We start from the raw sequence: 14,455 nt of genomic DNA on the forward strand, positions 1-14,455 counted from the left end.
ATTCATAATTAAACCAAGATAATTGTTTTACTGATCTTCAGAGGATTATCTTAACAAAGTAATTATCAGTTCTTTAAACTTTTTCTCTGTCTGTCTTTGATCGAGGTCTGTTTACTATTAGTTACTCACAATTGAAATAATGACATAATTCGTGGTCCTACTTCCAATTGCATCCACAGTCCTTTTACTTTCTTCTCTGCAAAGATTGTCAATTCTACTTCAAGCGTTTTTCATCATCAATTAGTAAATCCTACCAAAGAACTTACACACTCTGTTTCCTAAGCCCTTCATATATGGTATATTTATTGCTATGTATGAGACATGGGAAATTGCTGTGTATCCTGATCTCGTAACTAACTCTTACATTTTAGCCTTGTTTTATTAATATTTATTCAGTAAGGAATACAGAAATGAAATAAATGTCCATAAGTTCACCGTTAACATTTCTTTATAGCAATTGACCTACAAGAGTGTAAACTAAAGTGGGACGTATTACCTGAGCGACTATTTTGGGCTGCTCCGGAACTGTTATCAAGATTTTGAAAGTATCTGACATATGTATATTGCATAAGAATCCAGAACCAGTGGACATCTCGTTTAAACCACATATCTTAAAATAATAACGAAAATAATTTTACTACACCGTGGTCATTTGCAGAGATAAGGCAAAATAATAATTTTAGTTGTAATATCAACCAATTAAAATCAGTTTTTTCTTTTTTTTTTGCTTCGATATGGGAAAGGATAACCACTGCGATCTGAAAACTCGACATATATATATAACATATTAAAAATATAAGATCCGAAGCACGAGAAAAGGGCCTATGTTGTCAATAAAGAACGTGCAACAAAGGCTTAAGTTTGCTGAAGGACATGTTCTTTTGGCTTAAAAAACATTCATTATGTAAAAAGACCGAATAATACAACCTAACCCTAAGTATACGATAAAGACTGTTAAGCATGTTGGCGGAAACATTATGGTTTGGGGATCGTTTTCATACAAATGTCTGGGCTCACTGCATATGATACAGGGGACTATGAAGGCAACCGATTATGTCGCAATTCTACAAGAATTTATGCTATAAAACGCTGAAGACAATATGCCACTTAGATGGCCATTTATGCAGTACAACGACCCTAAAAACACGGCTAAGTATACAAAAGATTGGTTTAGGGTCAATAATGGAGTGGCCACCGCAATCCCCGGATCTAAAATCCATTGAAAATTTGTGGAATACAGTGAAAGCAGCGTTAAGGGAAAAGTGCCCAAGTAATAATGAAGAGCTTTTTCAACTTATTAAAAATTCATGCAATGCAATTCCGCTTTTCGTCTGCCTAAAGTAGTTGACGCAATGCCGAAGTGGTGTCGATAATCACTAAAGCCTCTTAGGGTTGCATCAAGCATAGTGAGAGAACGCCTTGATCTCTTAGTGGATCTAACATCCTGTTTTAACCCGCAATAGGTTGCAGGACATATTGGTATTTCTGTTAACTGTGAAGCAGTTGAACTTATAAGAGCACACGCCACCCTACAATTAGACTTCAAAAAATAGAGAATTTATATGTCTCTTGCTACTTATAGTGAACGAACATGTTATAGATACAGTTGAGTTTAGGTGGAGTCAATCACTAACTTGCTCAATGACAAACATGACATGAATAGAATCCGGCCCACTCAAACCGACTGTTACGATTAAAAAATAATGAAATAAGAACTCTAGACGCAGTACTAAGAGGTCATTATCTAGTTCAAATACATGTAATAGAAATGACTAGAAGCTTTCAGGAGGTAGAAGAGGAGGAGTCTATAAAACATCTTCTATGCGAATGTAAGGCTTTATATGTAAATATAGGAAAAGAATCGCTAATATCGGTTGAGCGTTTCTTCACGGTGTCTAGGAGGTTGCACAAATAAAACTTTTTGTATTGATAAACTTCATCAAGAGTACAGGGTGGTGCAGAGAGGATATAATAGTGAGTGGATTTAGTATCGGTCATCTACTTTAACTACCTACCTACCTTTCAGCCTTTAAACATATGTATGTACGTTGTCGACAAAAGTTGCAATAATATGCATATAAGTAGAACAACAACAGCGCAACAATCACGAGTGCTTCCCGCGTCTGCAGGGTATAATTTTAGGCGCGCCAACGCAGTTTCATCAGCCATTCAGACTCATAATCACACAAATACGCTGGCTTGAAATGCAAAACAGCAACAGTAAATGAGTGGGTATCTGCTTTTAAGTCACATTTGAATGTGTGTGTAAAATCACACACGTAAAATTCTCATTCTTGCAAAAATGTGCGCCTAAAAGCACTATATCGGGGGATTTCCATTGGTATATGCAGTCATTACAGCTAAAATTTTATTTCGCATTTTATGTGCTCGTACATATTCGTCTCATATTCTTCACTTGTTTACATTTTTCTGCAAGAATTCCCTCGTTTCGGTGTTTTCTCACACTTTTATGCTTTTTCTAATAGTTTACTCTGTATGCTGACCTCCTTGTAGTGGCTAAACGGGCGTGTAGCATGCATACACTTCGCAACAAAGTCTTTTTTATATCAGTTTGTATGTAAACACCATTATTTATGGCGTGAGTGTGTGCCAATTTGCGCTTACTCATAAATATGCTGGCAACTGACATACAGCGTTTTTTGCTATTGACCGAGTTCAAGTGCCTGTGTGCGCTGCCAATCAGCTTAACCTGCCTTAGAGGCTTTCAGGAGTCAATCAAGTGTGTCCTTTGCCTACTTTTTGCATCTCTCCAAGCACGAGCGTATAAATAAATGTGTGTCGGCAACACACGGCTTACAAGCTTCGGCTATATTTCAACGCTTATCAACGGAAAAAGTACTGTGTAAAAAATTTGAGCGAATACAGTGGATACAAGATTTTAATTTGTGGAATTTTCACTAAGCACTAGAAACAACTATACTTCTTTTAAGCCAAGAAAAAAAGCTTTCCGAATTTGTAAAGGTAGTCAAGATTTTGCTCTTTTCAGTCTATTTTTGTAGCCAATAATATCGTTTCCCGGAGAAGACCGATCATTTGATATTTACAAAGGAACGAGTTTCTAAATTCTCCAATATTAAGGCGAATTTTTAAAAATAAACCCTACGAAATATGAGTAGTTACGACAATTAACCTTACTTCAGTCAGTAAATATCCAGTTACTCAATTAAACATTTTGAAATGCAATCATTGTCATAGTTAAAGCTTATGTTCTCAAAAGCTGTTGGCCGGTCGAAAGGAAATCGGAGTGCTTCCCACCACGATAAGCGAAGAAAACTGTCAACATAACCTAGATTTTGACATGCTTTCATTTTTTCAGCTTCGGCTTATGTACTTTGCCACGATTTGTTTCAGGTTCATAAGCATAGATAGAAGAATCATTATCATTTCCCGTAGTCGGAAAGCATTTTTTCACAGACGTTAACGAGACGTTTTGCGAAAAAATTCAGAGATTTTGGAACCAATGTGAAAACACCTTTTTTTGGGGTCAAATGATCTTTCAAAATGGTTGGAGTGATCAGTAAAACTCCAATATTCCAACGATGCTAGTAAAATCTCTGACTGTTAATCGTCGATTCTCACGCACCAATTCTAGAAAAAACATATTTCGAAGAATGTGTTTCGCGCGAGATTTAAATTAAAAAGTCTTACAATTTTTTCCCAGAGTAGTATTTAAGCTACAATAACCAAGCTCACTCAGCATAAACACCTTAAGACATTTACCGAAATTGCAAAAATGGTTGATATCGAAAGATAACATCCTCACGTCCTCTCCCCATATAGCGGTACTGTTAAAAACTACTAAAAGTGCGATAAATCAAAAATACGACAAGAGATAAAATTTTACACCCAAGATGGTATGAGAAGTCTTTATGGGAGACGGGTAAAAAATGGTACGTGACATTTTCCTCACATTCTTATGTCACAGTCTGAAACGAGCGAAATCGGAATACAACCACACCTACCTCTCATACATATAGTACAGTCTAAAATTCCACTTGATTTTTTCACTTTCTAGTACACAAATCCAGAAACAATTGATTTAACGTGATACAACTTTGCACTAATAATTCTTTAAAGTATACCACCTTATGACCAAATATAGCCCAAATCCAACTAAAACTGTTCCAGACCCCAATTACCTTAAATGTGGACTCCAGTATCTCTAGTTGATTTCGGACCGAAAATATCGGTAAATGTATAGAGCATACAAAAATTCAAAAAGAACTTTCCTATACCTATTATAAAGATTTTCAAACTTCCGACCGGCCAATATGTGACTTATTTCAATGAAAATAAGAGAGCGTGTTTTACTCATAACAATGTATCTTTCTGCCTAAAATAGATGGAATTAGGCAAAAATTTGACCCAACCCCCATATAACTATTATCATAATTTCCGAACATGGGCCGAATTTGCTCCATATGATTGGTAATTGTATGCTTGGTACCTTAATGAAACAAAGGGAACATTTCTTTAGTATGTGATATGTTAATAGTATGTGTTACTGCCAAAAATTGAAAAAAATCGGTTCAATACCTTCCCCTACATCGATTTTTGCCTGAAGGAATTTCTCGGACTTCGATTCTTACAAGTTGCAATAGTATAAAATGTTCGGTTACACCCGAACTTAGCCCGTCTTCCTTGATCCGCATTTACGAATTTTTCGAGCTATCACTGTAAAAAATACTTAAGTTACGTTTCGTAATTATAAGTAATGCGTATTATGTATATACATATAAGTACATTTAACTTAATTTTTTATACATTTTATACAATTCCAGGAGACATCTACAATCCTAAATTATTCAAAGTTATAGTTTTGGCAGCATTTTTCACAAGAATCGCTTATCCGCGATACTCAATAGGAGTTAAGGTGAGTGAAAATATCTTGGCAATCATTACTTTATATGCGGAAATTAACAACAAATATGTACATATACATATGTATAACATATTAAGACTTATTTCTAATAATAATGATAAAAATTGGGATACATTCATAAATCTCGGCACATATCTTAAGCGGCACAAACGACTTTTCTCTGAGTATTGGATCAAGCAACTTTTTTCGAAAGATTGAGTCATAAAGAAAAAAAAAATAAATATCTCTCTTTTCAGAAGTTAGTCTCCATAATCGAAATGTGTGTTTCGAATTTCGAAATAAAGCCTATTAAACAAAACAATTTTAAGTTTAGAATGTAATTTTCTCAAAAAGTACAACAGTGTACAACATTTTTCGGTGAAGCTTATATGTACAACAGATGCTAGTAGATTTCAAAGTTATATATAATTTGTAGTAAAAAGAATTACATTATTTTATCAATAGATTGCTTTAGTAATCTCTATTTCGCGATACAGTTTACGAGTTAATACAAAGTAGTGGGTCACCTACAATTATCCAGCGAAAGAAAATAGGGGCCTCTCCTGGATTGAAGATTTTACTACTTATTTTGTGGGATCGGCACTTAACACTTGACTCTTAGTTCGGTATTCTCATCAATTGGACTACCTGAAGGAAGCAATCACCTAGAAGCGACTAGCTTTGACCAACTGGAGTGAAATTGTGTTCCATCAGGGTAACGGCATGCTCATACTTGTACATCGATAGTAACTGGCCAGAAACTCTAAGAACTTGGTTCGAGAGATTTTTCTTATTTTTCTCTATAGAGGGTTGTGAATGTCGACTTTCCAATATTGCTATTATTTTGCCAATAGACACTAGGTTTTAGTATCATTAGTCATCGAAAAAACGGTGAATTATAACTGTGTTAAACACGACACTAAATATTATATAAAATTTATTGATTTCTTTCTGCTATATCTTTATTTACTAGTCACATGACCTTTCCTGGAGAACGAATGATGTACCATAAAATATAATTGAAATTTAGAGGTGTAATTTGTAGCCACTCTTTTCAATTAATATTCTTCTTAGGTGAGGGATGATTCTATATCTTAAAGGTCTTGGCGAAATTAAGGATTACCAAAGGCATCTTCGAACTGACTGGATTATGAATATGAAATGAAATATACAGTGTCGGACAAAACTCATTGGACTAACTCGAGTCTCACACATGTTCCGTCATAACTTTTTACATAGATGCATTAGAAGAATAATTTTTTTTGCAAAAGAAAGATCACATATTCTTTATTAAGAAACAATGCAATTTTATTTTTCAACTTTTATGTAAAATTTATAAATTATAACAGAAGGGAAAAAAGTAAAAAATTCGTGCGACATAACTCATTGGACTAACACTTTGGATATCGAAATAACCACTTCCATTGAATTAATTTACCGTTATCTGGCGGGAAAAGAATTTTGCAGGTACTTACAATAATTATAATTATTATAAATCGTAGATCACACTTATTCGAGTTGTTTATTTTAATGATAACGAGTGTGTTGTGAAATATTTAAAGTTGTCCCGAATAATGCTACTAAAAAATTATTTTTGATAAAAATAGTAGACAAAACACATTCAACTGAACTTAAATTATTAATTGTAAGCAAATTCACAAAAAATGTGTGGAAAAGAAGCTTTAAAAAAATTATTCTCTGGGGAAAACAACTGTTTTTGCTATTTTACGCAAGAACAAAGCTGAAGGAACCGTTAAAAAACGTAATATTGGAGGACGTCCCAGAGTCAATTCGGTAAAGTATGACTTGCGAATAATGCGCGAGTTTATAAAATATCCCCAGATATCAACAAACAATGTTGTAGATAACTCACAACTAAGAGAGAATACGCGTACAATACAACGGCGCGCCGTTGATGTTGGTCTTTTTAGCTTCCGTGCAGTGAAAAAATCTTATATTTCCAAAAAAATCGGTTAGCACCTTTGGAATTTGCGAAACTGCATATAAATTGGTCTGAAGAGCAATGGAAGCCGATATTGTTTTCAGGTGAGTCCAAATTTAATTTGCAGAACTCAGATGGAATGACAGGTAGACCAACATGAAGCGTTTAGAGTGTCGATATTTGCAGGGTGCAGTAAAGCATGGTAGGGTAATATAATGGTGTGGGAATGCTTTTCTGGTCAGGGTGTAGGACCAATTTACAGAATAGAAGGGAACATGGATGGGTTCCAATATAAAAATATACTGCAAACCCAAATGTTTCCTCACGCTATCCAAAAAATGCAGCCTGATTGGCAGTTTCAACATGTCAATGACCCCAGGCACACCCTCAAAGTTGTGAAGGATTGGTTTTTGGAATAATAAGTTTATGTTATAAGATGGTCCGACCAGTTTCGTGACATGAATCCGATTAAAAACTTATGGGAAATTGTCAACAGGCAAATTAAAGAGGAACAGGTCCACGGTTATAAAAACAAGCTACTTGATGTCTTAAAACGAGCCGAGAATGGAATAAATGATTCACATATTAGTAATTAAATTTCATGTATGCCTAAAAGATGTGTTGCAATCAAAAATAAATAATGGCTACTCAGTAAAATATTAATTTAAAACTAATTTATTTTCTTATTTAGCTAAAGTCCAATGAGTTATGTCGCACGAATTTTTTACTTTTTTCCCTTCTGTTATAATTTATAAATCTTACATAAAAGTTAAAAAATATTATTGCATTGTTTCTTAATATAGAATAAGTGATCTATCTTTTGCAAAAAAAAATATTCCTCTAATGCATCTATGTAAAAAGTTATGACGGAACATGTGTGAGACTCGAGTTTGTCCAATGAGTTTTGTCCGACACTGTATATTGATTGTTACGCACACAAAAACACAGGTGAAATCAAGTATTCCGCTCACTAAAACTGCGATCCCTTTCTCTTAGAGATAACTATATAAGCGTTCTTCTATTGCACCATTTTGTAAAAAGAAGTATCGAAATTAAACACGCCAGTAGTTCGTAACTCTGATTCAAAACTATTAAAATCGGCTCACATATTTTTCGAAACCCCATTTATATAGGGTTATTACCTTAATATGGTACCGAAAATTGATGAAATAGCTCAATAAGCCCTACTATTCGATTATTTATGCATTTAAGAATGTTTTTCGTTAAATATTCCGATCTATCAATAAAAAATATACATAAGTACAGACAACAATACATACATATGTACATACATTAGTTAGCAATCGCTTGCATACTTATGTACATAGATATAATGGTTCTCCATGGTAAGCTCACACTTAAATATCAAATCTTGCACATGACTGTATAACATACTTGTGTATACAAATGCATGTAAATATGTCTCACTACGATGAACTATACCAAATACCATATAATGCTGCTTTCTACATCAATTCACTTGCTGTACCCCTAGTAAGCAGATTACATCCAGCCACAAAGCAATTGCTATCACCACGCGCACAAATACAAACGCATATACATATGTACATATATATGTATATGTATAACTGTTATTTTCACGCAATGAAGTCATAAAAATATTGAATCCCTTGCGGCGGTGGTTGGGTCAATGTAATTTCTCAATCTGCAATCTACTGTTATTAATACTACACGTGCTACTCTTTTGCTACGCCAAACGACAGCAAAACAAAAAACTAGAAACCAGAAAAATCGAAAAATGAAGCAGAAAACAAACAGAAATATTAAATGAGGCACTAAAATCACTAAAATTGGCGACCGGCGCTGTATGGAATAGAGTGAGAGGAAGACCTACAAATAAGTTATTTTTTGATTATGTTTAACATTGTGTACATGTGTGCGTATGTATGTATACGAGACAGAAAATCAGCAAAAGTTAATAGCATAAATTATGCACGAAGAAACTAACGATATTCTAAATCAAAAGGTGTCGACTGATTATACTAAAAATTATAAGGACTCATAAGAACTATTCCAAACAAAAAATATTTTAATTAATAAAAATAAAACAGCAACAAAAAATTTTAAAATCGTAAATTAAAGAATGAAATGAAAAAAAATAATAATTTAATTAATAGAAATACAATAGAAAAGAAAATCATAAATTAAAGAATGAAGAGAAAAAAGAATAAAAAATATAGTCTAAAAAGTAAAAGAAAGTGAATAGTTTTGAATTTGAAAAATAATTTAAGAACTTAAATAGACGCAGAAAAAAAAAATATAAAAGAAGTTTAAAAATTAAATAAAAAAGAACTTTTCAAAAGATTTAAAATATTAAAGAATTCAGAGAAGTTTAGAAACAATAGATATAAAAAGGTTTAAAAATTAAAAAAAAAATAATAATTTTAAATTAAAACATTTTGAATATAATAAAATTGAGAATGGCAAGAAACTAAAACAAAATATTAAAATAAAATAAAAAATAGTCCAGAACTCTTTAAAAAAAATAAAGTATTTAAAAGATAAAGATTTCAAACACAAATATAAATAAAATAGATCGGAACTCTTCCGATCTAATAATTTAAAATTTATAAATAAAAAAAGGTTGGAAGCATAAATAAAATAATAAAAAATAAAGATTGAAAATGTGAATCATCACAAAATTTTAAGAATGAAAAATTAAAAAGAAAATATTTGCTGAAATTGAAACTAAAAACAAAAATAATAAAAAAGTTAGAATTCTTCGCAGTCGGTAGGATTCGAACCTACGCTCCCAGAGGGAATCTGATTTCTAGTCAGACGCCTTAACCGCTCGGCCACGACTGCTACATATAATTTTATAAACAAGTTCACGCCACCGGGTCGCAGCAAGCAAATAAAGAGCAAAAGAACACGTGCTTTTGCCAGAAACTAAATTTCAGCTTATTTCCATAATTATGCAGCTAACCTAAATTGAATTAAATGAATATATATGTAATTCAATATTTGGCTTCGCAGCTATTTTTAGAGACTCTATACTTAGGTATGTATGTATAAATAAATAAATAAAATATCAATGCGTATTTATAACCTCACTTTATTGCTTGAATTGAGTGCCCTCATGTTTGGACAAGTGCTGCGCTGCCGGTGTTAATGAAGATTGGTTAGCAAACGTACCTGTAATCAATTGCGCACGTCAAATAACTGTCGAGTGCAGACACACACATACATACATGTTGGATATTTGCTAATATGTTCACTTTGGCATTTTCATTTGATTGATAACTCAAAACGCTTTCAATTCAACACGCTCCAGGTGATAGGCAACAACAATAGCGAAATTGTTGAACAACCAACAACAACAATTACAAAATTCGAGCACACAAATCGAATTATTTACTTTTGTTGTGTTCGATTTTGTTCTGACTTTATTGACCTATCCACGCCATATTAATGTTATTTCTATGCTAAACACCTACAGTCACAACAACAACAATGAAAGAGACGCACATTAAAGCTGTAAAGCTGCAGGTTGTTTGGCGCCACACAGATTTATTGAGTGTTGCAGATTAACGTCAAGTGATAGATCAATAAAGCAACGCTGTGGCAAGCAGTTAATCGAATTCAAAGGTGAGAGAATAGCGGAACAATGTAGGTGTTGAGTAGTCGATGAAATGAAAAGCCATTTTATATGAGAATACCCACCGAAGTAGATGGTACTCACGGTAAGAAGGAGTTTAAGGTGATTTTTTGTAGTTGATTAGTGAAAAGGTAGGGGAAAAGGTAAAGAACGGTAATTTAAAACTCTTTTCTAATAGAATTTTTAAAAGAGTTTAAGTAAGGTTAAGTACACCTATTACAGTTTCCTGTCAATTGTAGGAAGTAGAGTCTAGAGTCACGAAGTTTGTAACACGCCGAATGAAATGTCGGAAACCTTCTAAGGCATGTTATTAGTGATCTGCGTTACGAGCTGTGACGATTTAGTCCCTCCGTCTGTATATACGCGAAGTAGTCCTGCAGTTTTTCAGATATCATTCTGAAATTTTGTACACGACCTTTTCTCTCCAAGAAGCTGCTCATCTGTCGGATGCGCCGATATCGACCCACTATAGCACAAGCTGTCATACAAACTGAACGTTGGGAATGAAGTACTTGTATGGAGAACTTTTTGTCGAGATATCTTCGCTAAATTAGACATGCATCATTATTTAAAGCATCATGCAACTTCCGAAGAAATCGTTCAGGTCAGAACACTGTAGAATGGAGCTGTCATACAAACTGATCAAGTATATTCTAGATAATCTTTTTTAACTGAGAAGGGTATAATAGCTTTGATACAAAGTTTCTGAACGAAGTTTATGTGTTTTCTTGTTTAACTTAATTTTAATATTTCCGCAAGGGCATAAAGACACTCTTTTCCCCTAATCGTGAAATTGTTGAAGGATAATTTGGTTCTAGATCAGTTACTGAGAAATTTTAATACATAAAACACTATGTCCTAACTAACTAAGTTGAAAATCTTTAGATCTTAACACTCAACAGACTACTTCCTATCGTGACAAATTTCGTATTTTGGGCGAACAGCGCATGGTGTAGCTTAGGAACAACCATTTAGTTTTTAATTTAGCCAGTTTATTTGATTTATACTATTTGTTTGTTCGATTCGCTTCCTTTCAAGTTTTGTTGAAGAAAAAGAAAAAAATTTATTAAACAAAAAAATATATCCATACTTAAGACAACTGAAAGTTTTTTGGATAGTACTGTAAATAACCTATAGATATACGAGGTGTGTTCAAAAGTATCGCGAATTTTGTGTTTTTTCAAAAATTATTTATTTATTCATGAATATCTATTTTGTCCCCTTCAAAGTAATCACCATGAGATATTATACACTTGCGCGAACATACAAAACTGCACATATATTACGTATATACATACATACGAGTTGTCCTTGCACCTTCCGAGCATCTGTTTATTTCCCTTATTTATCTTATTTCTCAAAATAAAAGATACACAAACAACTTGTCTACATCAGGAGCGATAATGCGATTTTACTACATACATACATACATATGTATGTATAAGTGTATATTAGGGTGGGTTAAACAAAATCAAATGTTTTCTTTAACTAATTTTACTAAAAACATTGTTGATAGACACTAAGAAAGGCCGCCTAACGGTTTTCTTTGATTTTCATTATCATTAACAGATAAAAAAATGCATATCTCGATCCAACTATTTAAATAATATTTCGTTCTATCGACTATACAGACTATTTTTGTAAATATATGCATTTTCTATGTGATAATAACAAAAAAAAAAACGAAAATTGTTAGGCAATGCAGCTTCCCGTTAAAATGAAATGCTCATACTTAGCGAGCCTTTATTAAAAGTAACTATCAATAACTTTTTCGGAGTATGAAGCGATTCGTTCGTTTCGAATTCGTTTTTTTGACCCACCCAATTGTATAACTGCAATGGTTCACATACAGGGTTGCACATGCCTTGTTCGACTTGAAAGCCGGTAGGCTGCCGCCAGCAACATTTGCATATGTTCCGTGTCATATTTGTTGTTGTTGTTAGTTAAATATTAATTTCACACGAGTACTTTTCGATGTCAACATGTTCCGCCACTATTTAGTTGCATTAATCATTGAACACACATGTCGATGTTGCCAACGAAAGTTAAATGTTGAATGATGGAAATTTATATTTTATGACGGGTAAATCTGTACAAATGGCTCCATACATATATATTAACTCTCGAGTATACCACCCAGTTGTCGAACGCAACTCGTTTGCCACCTCAGAAAAACTCGAATGTCGGTTCTCTCATATCTTCCAAATAGTGGTGGATAATTAAAATCTCGATGTAATAATAGGAAAAATTAAACGGTTAAAAAAGAGAAAAAGTAATAGAGAGTTTTCAATATTTAATTGCAAGAGTTGTTACGACCAAACAGACCGTATCAAACCAACTTCGATCTCGACCAAGCTAGGAAAAATGTACGAACTAGCTTCTTAAAGTAGCGATATATTGCTGAGAAGGTACATCGTATGAAACGGTCAAATGAACGGTATCAACAATTACACTAGTTTCTATTGGTACCGGAACGAATAGCTTTATAACCTTTTCAAATGGTTCATATTCCCTTTTGAACTGATCATTATTGCCGGAATCATTAAGTCAATGCTGATAATTGGTAATATTAACTAAGAGAATTCGTAACATTCCTTCTGCTTTCCATATTCAATGGATTATAGAATATGTAGAAACTAACGGTTCCTTAAATTTGGAAAACAGAGGAGTCGCAACACTTTAGGAACTTACATTACTCTACCCAAACATTTATGTAAACCTTTTCAGACACTAACCGCTCTAATCCACATCCATCCCCAAAAGACTAAAAATATCGGAACAGATTGTTTATTCCTTCGAGCGGGGTTTAGTAGGTTATATTAACAATACTAAGGCTAAGACAAAAGAGAGAGAGTTTACTACACGATAATTTTAGTTCTTGCACTCTTAGAAAATATTACTAGGCAGTCGAAAAAGTCTTTTCGTATTTCTAATCCAACTTCAACTTATTTTAAAATATTTATACTAAGAAATAAATAAACAAATATGTACCATTTTAGTCGATCACTTTTTGCCATTTTTCCGCTAGAAACATTATTCCATCAGTGTAAATCGAAATTTCAAAATTTCTAGAACGGAAGCGAGCGAACCATTGTTGATACAGCATCGTCTCCGTAAACTTCACAAATTTCATTGGTGGCTTGCGTGGCATTCTTCCCTTTTTTATACAAAAATTTCAAAATATAACGAATTTCTTTGTAATTTTCCCTCATTTTTGAACAGCCGTAACTTTTTTCAACTACCCCGAATTTAATTTTTTGAAGTTATACTTCTTATACGAGTTCGGAAAAGGTTGCGATAGATGCATATTTGCGCGACGTTGTCTACGAAGATGTTCGAGCAGCAAGGGAAGCTGAGACAATCGGCACAGCTCGGATTTTCTACCAGCAACACAATGTTGCCATGCTTATGCTATTGTTGTTTTTGTAGAACAATGTTTCAATTTTTGGTTGGTGACATATTCACATGTGTGCGCATGTGTATGTTTGTATACTTGTGCATTATTTTTCTTTCGTTTCCGTTTCATTTGTGCGAATTCTCAACTATTTTGTGTGACTTTTGGTTGAGATACTCTGCGGCGGCCGCAGAAAAGTTAAGACTATACTCCACAGGATCATTTCTGTAGTCAGTCTTCATTTACTTTCTTTGCAAATCGAAAGTATTAGCACCCACGATGAGGAGGTATTTCGTTTTATCTTGACAGCGTGAGGTTTATGAACTGGACTTCATTTCTAATTTTGTCTTGTCTTGTGGCATATTAGAAATGATGTTTCTTCGATGATCGCTCGGTTACAACGGATAAAAGCGACTTCTGAGTGGTGATTTTAATGAATAAATTCCAAGGTTTTATACAAATAACATAATATATACATAGTCAATAAGTACAGTAGGGCAATTCACAATCTGGTGCAAATGGTCTTGCATATTTGCAATTGCAAATGAGCGAGGCATATTGTTGCTTTTACACTAACAAAATATACAGCGAAATTGAAATGATAAAATTACGTCAAAA

The 14,455-nt window shown here is 33.5% G+C and overlaps 1 protein-coding gene, 1 non-coding gene and 1 pseudogene across 3 annotated transcripts in view; 2 read left to right on the forward strand and 1 right to left on the reverse strand.

Annotated features, from left to right (window-relative positions):
* The window catches only part of LOC120778116 (dual specificity protein phosphatase 15), a 107,349-nt gene that overhangs the window by 42,170 nt on the left and 50,724 nt on the right, over window positions 1-14,455 (forward strand). Inside the window, exon 2 of one of the 2 annotated variants that reach the window (XM_040109818.1) lies at window positions 4,803-4,894. The exons of the other annotated variant lie outside the window; for it this stretch is intronic. The gene's annotated coding sequence lies outside the window, so the exon portion shown is untranslated. The remainder of the gene's footprint in view (window positions 1-4,802; window positions 4,895-14,455) is intronic. 2 annotated transcript variants of the gene reach the window in all.
* Trnas-aga lies at window positions 9,569-9,650 on the reverse strand. The gene has a single exon. It is a non-coding gene; the product is annotated as a tRNA-Ser (tRNA).
* On the forward strand, window positions 14,038-14,263 carry LOC120779224 (annotated as a pseudogene).

Source organism: Bactrocera tryoni, chromosome 5, assembly GCF_016617805.1.
Source record: "Bactrocera tryoni isolate S06 chromosome 5, CSIRO_BtryS06_freeze2, whole genome shotgun sequence".
NCBI classification, from domain to species: domain Eukaryota; kingdom Metazoa; phylum Arthropoda; class Insecta; order Diptera; family Tephritidae; genus Bactrocera; species Bactrocera tryoni.